This window comes from Uloborus diversus, chromosome 6 (genome assembly GCF_026930045.1).
Source record: "Uloborus diversus isolate 005 chromosome 6, Udiv.v.3.1, whole genome shotgun sequence".
NCBI classification, from domain to species: domain Eukaryota; kingdom Metazoa; phylum Arthropoda; class Arachnida; order Araneae; family Uloboridae; genus Uloborus; species Uloborus diversus.
Window position 1 is genome coordinate 8,165,565 of NC_072736.1, and position 13,587 is coordinate 8,179,151.

Consider the following 13,587-nt stretch of genomic DNA (forward strand, 5'->3'; position numbering starts at 1 on the left):
TGTGTACATAGGCGTGTGTATGTGTGTAAAGGCGTGCACGCTTAGGCGACTATGTATGAGCATGCATGTGTGCCGCCCAGCAAAAGTGGATTCCGGGGGACAGTGCTCAGGACCAGCCGCACCGCCGCCGGTGGACGGTGGTGCTGCAGGCCTGGTCCAAGCTGAAAAAGGAACCGGAACATCAAGGGCTGTCAAGTGAGAACAATAAGCAATCGTGATTGCTCAAAAAAACATTAATTTTAAATCTTGCTTGTCAAAATCAGCAGAAACATAAATATTAATTTAAAATACATCAAATTGTATCCTAAAGTTGGCTATTATTTAATGAAAAGAAATTCACTTTTTACTCACAAAAATTCAAGTTTTGAGATAAACAAATACTAAGTCTCCGGTTTGCTAAAAAAAAAAAAAGAATACAGCTAAATAGTTGATTGTAATGCTCCTATCTTTGCTCTTTTTTACAGCTATTGATCACTGATATTGTTTAATCTTTTCATATCACGTCAGCACTATTGTCACTTTTACAACATACAGGAGAGGGTTTTTTTTCACAGATTAAATTAAATTAGTGGTTAAAGAGAGCAGGGTTAGCTGCTGAAATTATCATTCTGATTTAGCATTTTCCTCATTATTTTCTGCAAAGATTTATTTACTTCAAAGATTTTTTCCCTTCTAATCTTCCAAAGCGCCATTTTACCCCCCTTACTTTTGATTTTTGAATCTCACATCAAAGGAATTCTAAATGAACGTTAGATCTTCTCGCTCGTAAAATGATTCGAACGAAAAGCATTCTTTCATAATCAATGCTCCACCTTTTCTTTGTTCTAAATTGGGAAAAAAGAGCATCGAATGATTTTCTTTTGCCAAGCAAACCGCGAAATGTAATCTCAGCATAGATAAGGAAAATTTGCTGCATATTCAAAAAGAAAATTGCCTATAAAAAGCTTCTTCCTCTTTTTTTTTTAATTCAAAAAAGAATATATTCAAAAAAGAAAATAGAGATTCTGTTTTAATATATATATATATATATATATATATATATATATATATATATATATATATATATATATATATATATATATATATATATATATATATATATATATATATATATATATATATATATATATATATTAAAACAGAATCTCTATTTTCTTCCAGCATTTTAAGTTTGCTCTGGAAGCATTTTTTTTTAAAGCATTTTATGCTCTAGCGAACATACTTTCAAAAAAAGTATCAGTACTGATTGTTTTCATCTACATTAGAAAAGCAACATATGTGTGCGTGCATGCGAGTGTGTGTGTCTGTTGAGTGCTGTAAATCAGAGCACGACACTCAGTTTGATGAAACTTTTCTTTCAGGTGCACTGGAATTGATCCATATGAACTTCGACTTTTTTTTTTTTTCAAAGTTCTTTTAAGTATTATATCAGTTTAGATTTTAAAGCGTTTTGATACTTGCACAAAAATTACTGTTGTGTGACCGCTCCTCTGGTCCTGGGCCTCCGCCAGCAGCACTGTGGACTGACCTCTGTTCCTACTGGGCAGTGGCGTCCATGTCATACACACAAACACACACACGATGCCACCGCCCTAGGATGAAGGACATGATCGAGCCCTCTGCAGTCTGCATTGCTCTTGGGAGATGGAGTCTTGAATTAACACTCTTTAACTTTGTATGACGTAATATTTCCATCGAAATTTAGGGGGGGGGGGGGTCTTGGGGTACTGATTCGCTTTACGGGGTGAAGGGGTACCGTTGGAGGCTATGCCATCCCTCTCTTGTGGGTTGAACACTTTTAATTTAATGCTTTTAGATTTAGTTTGAAGTAATATTCCCACTTGAAATGCAAAATTCCGAAATAATACCCAAAATAGCAATTTTTAAATGCCCCCCATTCCGAAACCCGACGCACAATTGAGTGGGATTTTTACCTGTTCTTATGGGGCGGGTGATGACCAATTTTCAACAGATTTAAACTTTTTTTTTTTTTTTTTTTGATGTTTGGGTCCGATTCCAATTTTTACTGCGCTAAAGTAGCACGCACGGTGGGGAAATGGTTGGCCAATGGTAGAAACCGGTTGGGAACAGTGGATTGGCAAAGAACGATAAGCCAACGCTGGCCCTACAGTTTCTGGGCATCAATGGGCCAACCGTGAATGTTTTCGATTGGCCAATGGTAGAAACCGGTTGGGAACAGTGGATAGGCAAAGAACGATAAGCCAACGATGGCCCTACAGTTTCTGGGCATCAATGGGCCAACCGTGAATGTTTTCGATGGGCTAATGTTGGGAAATTGTTAGGCACTGTAGAAGATCGTTGGCCCTTCTTTGGTTGGTTGGGTAACGGTTGTCAAAGCTGACATTGCCTACCGTTGGCCAACCATAAGCTCCACTGTTGACCAACCACCTCTTAACTGATTATACTACTAGGGATAGATTCAATAGATGCAACACGACATGTTTAGACATGGACACTATAGTTGAGGCAAATCTAACTTGGCTGCGTCGTGATGCTGTGGCTAGGAACTGCGTAGCCTTTACAATGTTGCCAGGTTAATATTGCCCCAACTTAGAGGGCTTTTGCATGTCTGTATAAGAACGAGGCTTTGAATTTTATTTTGATAACTAGATAATCGCCCGCCAAGGTATGACGGGTGAAAATTACTTCTACATTTGAACGAAGCCATTGCCTGTTTGGTGGTATTTTGAAAGTTGAAATTGTAACCCTAACTCCAGTGGATTAGCCCTTAAAACAAAAGATAGCATTCATTGTTGAACATTTTTTCGTTTCTTCATTCCCCTGAAAAAACAGTTTTACCAGTAAAACAGTTAAATGACCGGATCGAGTTCAGCCTTGTCACAATCAAGTCTTTCCCTGCATGTTAAACATTTACAACACATATTATCAAATTATCATGCCGCGGCGCGAGGTTCATTGTTGAAACACGCGCGTTACTCGATCATCTGCTGTTATAAGTATGAGGATTATGCATTATTCCGTCTACCATTTTTGTCAAAACCAAAACCTTGGCAAACGCGCGATAGGCTGCCAATGGTGGAATCACCGAACTTGCTCTTCTCATCTTTGAAACTTTTCATATGATGATTTTTGGCGAGATTTTAAAATTTTAATTTTTGTTTGGCGTTGGTGTTTATTTTGACGAAAGAAGTCGATGGGATGATAAAGTTAATATCTTTTTTTTTTTGAATGTTTTGCCCATTAAGTTTTACTGTCATTTGGCGATTAGTTAGCACATTTATCACTTCCATCGAAGCGATATAAATTTTTCTTTTTCTCGTTTTCAGAACTTGTTGTTCTATTGCGTGTACATGCGTACTTTCGCGTTAAAAGTTAGTTACTCGGTTTGGTGACTTGCTTACTCTTCATTTTGGCGACAAGAGAAAAAATGCTTAAAGCGATTTGCAATATCTATTACAAGTATATGGCAACTCTAGGATTTAGAAACTGATGTTATTGAATATCGCCAAATACAAACTTTTTAGTTTGCAGTAGTGTTAATAAATCAGAATCGTCAAAAATAAAAAATGAGCCAAGAGACGTACATTTAACGGATAAGTACCTGAATGTGCAGAGTCAAATAAAAAAGAACTAATTTGAATTTTGACATCTTGAATTGAAATTATGTTTTCCGCAATCACCAGTGTGTGTATGTAGGCGTGTGTGTTTGTGTGTGGGGGTATGTGTGTTTGTGTGTAGGTGTATGTGTATGTGTGTAGGCATGTGTGTTTGTGTCTGTGTGCTGGCATAAGTGTGTGGGTAGTTGTGTGTATGAATGTGTGTGTGGGGGGGTATATGTATGTGTTTGTAGGCATCTGTGTGCAGTCATGAATGTGTGGGTAGTTGTGTGTATATGTTTCTGTGTATGTGTAGGTGTCTGTATGTCTGCGTGTGTGTATGTGTACGTATGTGTGTGTGTAGTTGTGTGTGTGCGTGCGTGTGTGTAGTTGTGTATGTATGCGCGTGTGTGTAGGACATGGATGCAAAATGGAGACGGCTTTCGCTATAGGAGCAGCATCGTGAGGAGCCGCTCGACGGTGATGGTGCGGAGGGTGGCGGTGGGAAAATAAAATGATAGGAACACCAAAAACAGTCAAATGAAAGCAATAAGCAACCGTGATTGCTCAATAAAAATATTTTGCCAACTTGGATGCATTAACAAATTCTTCCCTGTCGTTTTTCTTCTACATCTGTCACTCTCCCAATTCAGGTTGCTCTGCCTTCTATAGAACGGAATAACTTCAAGAAATGAAATAGTTTATGCATGCTTCCGAAAGCGCGCGTGCTTCTAAGCTTCTGGTCCATTTCCATAATAATCGTGCCCATCGCGTTCCATTTGGCACGCGAGATGCTCTTATCGAATGCTAGCCGTTTAGAGACTACACATGAATGGCCGTCTCAGAGAGCGTGAAATTCGAACGGCTTTTGAATGAACGAATGAATGGATATCTCTTAACCTGCGTACGCAGTCATTTCGAGTGCAAAGCGAGTTGTTGAAAGCAATTTGCTCGAAAATGAAGGAATGCATTGCATTTTAGCGTAGGCTGGAAAGGATCGTTTATGATTTTGTGAATGATATGCCCTTTTCTACGGTTACGATTTTAGATAACGAGATGTTTAAAGATGAAGGAGAATGGGGTTGTTTTCCTAAGTCAAAAGTACTACTCAGAAGTGCAAGTGGACGCAAGTAAAATTCTCTGAAGACAGTGAAATTTTCGGAAACAACGAGAAAGCTCACCCCCTCCCCCTCCTTCCATAAAAACTCTTCAAATATGCATGCAAAAATCATTGAAATCATAGAAAATAAAAGCAATTTTTAAGTTTTTTTGGAAAAAAATTCAGTTCAAAATTTTCGTAATTTTCCGAAATTTTGGAACACAAGCACCTCCGAGTACTACTTTTAGTCGCTGATGTTGGTAGATGAAGCAAAAAAAGATAACATGGACCCAGAAAATACTTTTATTTTCCCAACATTTAATTTTTAATCAATTTTTAAACCAAAATATTTCATCGTGTGACGTCTCAAGTGATGAAAGCCATCTTGAATCGGAGCGCCTGGTTGTCTTTTCTGGCAAGATATCGTCCTTTAATGACTTTTTCACCGCGAGCTGTTTAATACTAGAACGAGAATTGTTAGAAAATGTTCATTTAGCGAAGTTTGGCAGTGTATTGAAACTTTATTCTGGTAACTCTAATGATTTGCGCACTTGTGACATCAGACGCGAAAATAAAAACAATGGATAAAAGTCATTTAAGATTTTTTTAAGAGAAAAAATAAGTCAAAATAAAGAAAAAAAGTAACATCCCATGTTTTTGACAATTTTCTTACAGAAAAAAACATTTTGAAAAATGGGAAACAAGCCAATTATTACAATAAATACTTATTCCCCTCCTAACATTTAAATATTTTTTGTGATATAGTTCTTTAATGCCAAGTAAAGTTTTATCTATGTTTATTTGTTCATTTATTATTACTATTATTTTGCAAAGAAAAGGGTGGGAGAGGAGCACTCGGCTTTTCGCAAAAATTTTTCACAAATGCTTAGCGGTCCCCGAGGCGAAAGTTGATTTTTTCGTCTTTTGCAAAAACAAAACAAAAAAAACGAAAGAAAAAAAAACCTCAACACTCAGTAAAAAAACAAAAAAAATCATACAGTTTTCAACTGTCAGCAAATGCAAGGTTCCTTTTTTCTAATTTGCAAAAAAATAAAATAAAGAAAGAAATACCGATCTGAAAATTTTTTTGCAACAATTACTTGCCAGTCTGCGCTCTGCGGCTCAAAAAAAAATAAAAAGAAAAAAGCTGGGAAACGCTGCTCTAAAGAGCTCTGTACCAAAATATTTGTTTGGATATGAAATTAATCCATTATCAACCAGATACTGAAACGATCTTTTCAAAATTCGATTGCAATTATTTTTCTATTCTATTTCATTATTAAAATTGGTATTCGTACGCTAAGGAAAATATACTACAAGATATACACAGCATTTCATATATGACATTGCGCAATAGATTTAAAATACAAAAAAGTAAAATACAAAAAAAAAATGATTTGGTGCACTCCATTAACTATCTTGTGCACCATTAAACCACCATATAACCAAGAATTAACATTTAAGATGCAACCAAAAGTAAAAAGATCTCCATATAGCGAATGAGAAGTGATTTTTTTTTCATACCTGTAGCTCAAATGTCGCGTACAGTATTAATATGAAAGATAGTTATATCCCAAACTTTTCTAGGTCAGGCAGAAATAGCAAAATAATTGCATCTCTGCTCACGATAAGTTAACGATAAAAAGTTCTGATATGACTATTAGCACAAGTACCCTTTAAGAAGAAATGAAAATATCTATATATCATACCGAAAAAAAAAATAAAGAAATACTTCCTAACTTCTTACTCTTTCAATCCACCTTTTGATTACCAATTTCTTTCATGTGGATTTATGGGAAAGATATATGTATGCATTTTGTGAACAAATGGGGGAATTTTACACACTAAACTTACTTTTTACTTCAAAGGTATTCTTTAATTTAATACCGAACCATTTTCAGCCTCACTACTTCTTTTTTCCTTTCTTTTTAAAACTTTTATATTCACTGTTTTGAATTCCAAACATGAAACGAGCTGATGTGTGCATCACATGACTTCCTTTTACTCCAACTTAATGTCATTTTCTCATTATTGGCAGTTTTAATGTAATTCAATAGTTTACTCTCTAAATATCACCAACAGTGGCCAAATTGGAAAAAACAAATTAAAAAATCGCCAAATTTGTCGCCAAGTGTCCGCCAAATTATAACACCACTTGAGTTCACATGAAAATTAACAATGATTTCCCCTCAAAAAGAAGCAAAAGACCCCCTTTGGAGCATCCGAATGCAACCAAAAAGGAAGGTGCACAACTAGACCCCACTAGGATTTTTCGTACCAAATTTCGACTTTCTAGGACATTCCGTTCTTACGTTATACGACACACATACGCACATACATACGTACATACAGACGTCACGAGAAAGCTCGTTGTAATTCACCCGGGGATCGTCAAAATGGTTATTTCGGGTGTCTGTACGTTCCTAGGCACATATCCACGTGTGGTCGGGTTGAAAAAAAAACTCATCATTCATTTGAAGGTGAGCAAAAAGGAAATTAAGGCCGATTTTTGGATGAAAATTTTTTCGCGAATACAATACTTCCTTTTTTGTAAAAGGAAGTAAAAAGAAAGTTTGTAAGTTATTTTAGTGTAGTTATGTGCTTTGTAAATCGTGGCTTTTGAAGTATAGGGTCTGGCACATTAAATTCCCGTTTTTGGAGATGATACTGTGCCAGCTGTAGAATACAGTGGTGAAGCATGCGTACCATTTACAGAATTAGAAATGGCACGGCGCGGTGAGCACTGTCATGTGTTGTAGAGAAATATATTCGTGGTAGCAGTGTTTTTTTTTTTTTTTTTTTTTCAGTACAGAATACATATTAAAAGTTTTGAAACATTTTTGCTTTACATGTAATTTAATGAAGTATAATAAAATTGTGATGGGCAATAACGCGACTTGACTAAATTAAATCTCATTTTCAAACATATGATTTTTTAAACATAACTTGGCTATTTTCCAAGTTCTTTCATAACCAAGTATTCATTTTTATTTAAATTACAAAGTAAATGTGTTCTTTTAGAAAGATGAATGTTCTTTTCCATAAAATTAAATTATTTACAGCCATTAATCTTACCGCATGTCGAGGAAGTTAAACAACTGCCTCAGGCGGTATAGTAAATGGGTTATGTTTGCGGTTGAAAGTCATCAAAAACTTTAACTATTTCGATTTTTTCCTTTGTTTAATTCAGAAATGAGTATAAATATTTATCCTTATCTTTCTTGGGCCTCGCTCTTTATATGTATCATATGTGTGAGAGAGAGAATGAAACAATTTTTCTGTATTTTTTTAAATAAAATATTTTAACAAAACTGAAAATAATAATAAATGATTATTTTAAAAATAAACAGCTATCAAAAATAATTTCCAAGCACGGTATGTGATTATCATGTTTGATGGTGATTTTATTTTGACTATATTCATTTTCTAGTTGTATAAAATTTTAATTAAGTAAATTTCTAAAGAGTCCAAATGCATTTCAACAAAATGAGGCCCGTATACCCGCCCCTCAATACAATAGAAGAAAATAGGGAGGGTAGAGCGGCGCACGTTTACAAAGATTTTTTTTCAATGAATTTTCTAATTTTTATGTTTTAACTTAGGAAATTTTAGACATTGCGGTTTTATGAAGCAGTTAATGGAGTCAAAATTGGTAAATTCAGTTGTTGCTCTGCTTGCGTTTTTAACCATTAAAAAAAATATTTTTGAGTCCAAATTGGTTGCGTCAACATGCCCCAGACACGGGGCACGTTTACGCATACTTATTTTGATACCTAACGTGGTGCTGTAAGTGTTTTGAACATAATGCCTTACCATGGTTAAAATAAAGAAAATTTGTTACAGACTAAAGAGTGTATCAAGTTGAAGCTGAAGGAGCACGAAGATAGCACTATATGATTGTAAGCTATAAGACACGAATGTGTAACTTATTGAAAATTAAATAGTAATTTTCAAAACTAAGTAGCCGGAAAATACTAAAAATGCTTGAGGAAGTTTGGAGCGAAAAAAGTGCCAGGGCACGTTTAAGTGAGACACAGTAAGAACGATCGTAAAGGTGCACAGACGTCCAACGCGTAAACTTGCCCCGTCTCCAAGTTTGGATTTATTTTTAACGTGTAAACAAATTTAATAACATTTCAGTTAATACAAATACAATTCTTAAAAAAGGACAAAATTCTGTTAATTCTTATATATTTGTTCTTTCTTATGTGAGTATTATTTATTCACAATAAGCTTCAAAACGTTCAGCACAAAATTTACTAAACTTGGTAGAAAACAAATTATTCTTTCTGCATGCTAGACAGAAGCTCGTCTAATGTTCAAAAACTTGTGAGAATATTTGCTAAGAAGTAGCATCAATCTGTTATGACTGTTGGCTCTCCAGTTATAATTCGTTTTGAAAAAGGGCACTGCGTAAACGTACTCCGGTCTACCCTATACTTTAATTTTCTGAAAGAAAAATGAAATTTACATGCATTTTTACTTTCTTGTACAAAATAAAACAAATAGTATAATCACGAAATAAATTTCTCAGAAAGTACGGCCATTTTAATTTTTACTTCCTTTTACAAACAAGGAAGTATTGTATTCGCGAAAAAAATTTCACCTCAAAAATCAACCTTAATTTCCATTTTTCTCACCCCCGAATGAATGTTGAGTTTCTTTTTCGACCCGACCACACGTGGATATATGCCTAAAAACCTACAGACACCCGAAATATCCATTTTGACGACTCCCGAGTCAATTACAACGAATTTTCCTCGCGACGTCCGTATGTATGTGCGTATGTGCGCATGTGTGTATGTATCTTGCATAAGTCAAAAACGGAATAGCCTAGAAAGTTGAAATTTGGTACGTAGACTCCTAGTGGGGCCTAGTTGTGCACCATCTCTTTTGGTTGCATTCGGATGTTTCTAAGGGGGTCTTTTGCCTCTTTTTAGGGGGAAATCATTGTTAATTTCGATGTAAACTCAAGTGGTGTTATGATTTGTCGGACACTTGGCGATATATCGTCAGTCTTTTGGTAGCCAAGTTTTGTCGCCAACTTGGCGACAAATTTGGTACTTTTTTAAAAATTTGGTTTTAATTTGGCCACTCTTGGTGATATTTAGATAGTAAATAATTGAATCACATTAAAATTGCCAATAATGTGGAAATGACATTAAATTGGAGTAAAAGGAAGTCATGTGCACACATCAGTTCGTTTCTGATTGAATGTTGACTAGTTTTGTTCGACCCGTTTCCACGTGCATTCATCACTTACAAAAGTATAAACAACCGAATTAACCTTTATTTTTACCGCAGATCAATGTCACGAATGTTTTTCCGCACCATGTGGATGTGCGTATGTTCGTACGTATCTCTCATAACTCAAAAACTTGATGCCGCAGATGTTTCACATACCGTATGTGGAATGTGTATGGGGTCTAGTGCACCTTCTTTTTTGATTGCATTCCAGTGATCCAAAAAGGCTGTTTACACCCTATTTGTGGCAAATCAAAAGTTAACTTCAATTCAAATTTATCTGAATTTAGAGGAGCGGTTAAAGATAAAATGTGTCTTTTCCTTCATAAAACCAAACATTTTAAACCAAAACCATTAGCAAGGGCTCTCATTGATTTTTGAAAAACAATTTCCGTTAAATTTTAATGATAAAAAAACTGTACTACACGATTTTTTTGTGTGCCTATTAATAACTGAGTGGAAAGTTTACCGTCAGGGTATGACGGGTGAAAATTGTTTCAACATTTGAACGAAGCCATTGACTGTTTGGTGATATTTCGATAGTTGAATTTGTAACTCTAACAACAGTGGATTAACTCTAAAAACTTCAAAAGATAGCGTTGATTGTTGACCACTTTTTCGTTTCGTCACTCTCCTAAAAAGACAGTCTTTCCAGTGAAACAGTTAAGTGACCGGATCCAGTTCATCCTCGTCAAAATAAAGCATTTCCCTGCAAGTCAAACAATGCCAAAAAAATATTATCAAATTATCAAGCTGTGTCGCGAGTTTCATTGTTGATGACGTCAGAGCTTTACTTGATCAGTGTAGAGCCGCCATATAGATAGGCCGACGCATCAGCTTAAGTTTAGCCATTTTGGATCGGATTTTTCATTGTTGCACTGTCTGAGTTACCACAGCAAAGTTTTGGATTTCGCCAAATTTGCAGAAAATAATATTTTACTAGCTGCGTGCCCGGCGTTGCACGGGCTACCTCGAAAATATAAGTTATGTCAAGTGACGCGAGTTCAATACTCAGACTTGAACCAAAAAAAAAAGGCCAGCGAAATTTTGCGGCAGATTGCGGAAAACTCCCAAAAAGTAAATATTTTAAATCCCCTGTGATTACAAGAAAAGCCTCAAAACAAAAACAAGAGTTTTACCTGTTCTTATTCGAGAAAAAAAAATGGCAACAGATCTTTCATCTCAATGATTTTCTTCACCGCTATACATTTTAATAAAAGCGTTGTTGCGGAAAGTTGAGATGAAGCACTGAATAATAATTTGAATGGAGGAAAGCCTTCGAAAAATAGGGATTTGATTTTGAAATCTAAGAGTCATAATTAATAGTTTTTAATTGATATCTCCGCTAATTATTATCAGAGGATTATGTTAAATAGCCAAACATGAAGACGGGAAGATGACGAATCCATCGATACCTGGTTCGATGGTCAGTTCACTGTCGTTCGGGAGAAGAAGCTTGGACATAGATAGATAGATACTCAGATTTTATATGTATAAGATTTTATAAACAATTCACGTGCCGCTAGTAAGTAAAGATGCGAATTTAATATTTTGCTCCGTGAATGGCAACACAGAATGGCTTTTTATCATTTCTGATGTCATCGGCAAGAAATGTAAATAATGAAAGATCACCGATTTAAGTATTTTTTAAAAAATATTAAACTTAAACAAACTTTTTAAAAAATGGTTAGATCCGTTTTTTAAGCATGTTCTTTCAGAAAGAAATACTTTTAAAATATTGAGAACGATCCCATTAAATCAAATGAAGTACACGATTTCCATTCGCCTTTAATTAAAAAAAAACAATTGCAAAAAATACATATAAAATCGATATTCAACATAAATTTCATTTAAAGAAACCCCCTTCTCTCGACAAACTGATAAGTCGGAAATCCAGTGCAAACAGAATCCAATACATTTGCTTCCGATCCGCCATTTTTGTTGGTTTTCTATGAACTTAGAAAATCTGTCTGACCTTTCGTATTCATTTGTGGAGAGTTCAAAAATGATAAGAGAGAAGTAATTAATTTGGTGATGAATTCAGTGTGATCACTCATTTTGAGTGTGTAGTCAGTTGATGAGAATGTAGTAGCGTATGCAATTAAATGAAAGTACAAACCATGTTTGCAGTTTTATGCTAGCATATTCTGTGACTGAATGTTTTTATTGAAAACTACAGTTGTCTAACATTAATCTCAATTGAAAAAAAAAACAGAAATTATTACAGATAATTAGGTAATCAAAGACGAAGCAATTTTAGCTCAAATTTTATTGATTCTTCTATTATCTGACGCTAGTTTTCTGTCAATGTAAATTTATAATAATATTAGAGAGGTGCGCAGCTAAAATTATTTAGTTTCTTCAAAAAAAAAAAAAAATATTTTAAAAAAACTATGCGTTGAAAAATTTTTTTGGAACACAGAAAACAGAAATACACCGCCAGATCAGTCATTTCCAACCGAGGACTGCAGTTTCATGCTTATTAGCACTCATCAGCCCTTCATAGGAAAGTGATTGAGCTGGAGATGGAAAACCTCTTAAGGAAGCCAAGAGTGTCAAACAAACTGGTAGAAAACAGAGTTTAGAACATTGACTGTTTGTACTCTTTATTTAATTTAATCAATTACTGCAGGTTTTGAGTACTTTTTCCTTGATCAAGGACTACATTTGTAGCGAAACAGGCTATATTATTTACTATCGTAGGTTTTGTTTTAAAGTTCATATTACAACCATCGCAAAAGAATAAAAATATTTTTGGAAACATCAGGTTTCTTCGAGGAAATAATTCATACAAAGGTCTAAATTAGTAATTTAATTTTAGCATTTAATTCAAGGAACACTAGTAGCTTTTTTGTTAGACCTAAAAACTGACAGTTCTAGTTAGTACCCAATGGCCACTAAGCACTTTTAATTTAGTCGACACATTCAAATTGTTAGTAGCCACTTTATCCCTGATTTTCTTAAGCAAACGGCGGTCTTAAGGCACTTTGCTAAATGGGAATATATAGCAAAAAGCAATCGCATTCTGAACCAGTATTCCAAAAATACTCAGCTATTTGATATCACTTTTCAAGTGATTTTTACATTTTAAAATGAGATAAAGGTTCATGAAGTTATTTTCCCACAGATATATGTGCCCTGAACTAATTGGAATTGCTATTGGCCTAAATGATTTACTATTACTATTCTTCCGTGCTAAGCGCAAAAGTCGTAAACTGCACTTTTTATCAAAATTGAGTTAGGTTCACCAAGTGACTCTTTGTCACACGTTTTACCTAAATACAATGTTATATGGTCATTTGTGAATAGAAAATATTTTTTTAAAAATTTTTGAAAAATTTGCATCCGAATCAAATACATGGAGACACACAACTTTAAACAGTAATTTTTCATTTTGAACTCAGATGCAGATACGACTTTTGCGCTTAGCACGGAAGTATTACTATTATCATTAGTGAATTACTATTATTACAATAACAACTTGTAATGGTTACAGTTATTAAGCATAGCATTTGAAAAATATTGCATGCACAAATTTTCTTGTTTGTCATTCCTAGTCAAAATTCAGACGGGCAAAATGAAAAATTCAAGGCAACTTTTTTCAAATCCTCATATATATAATAGCCAATGATCGAGTAACGCTCCTGACGTCATCAACAATGAAAC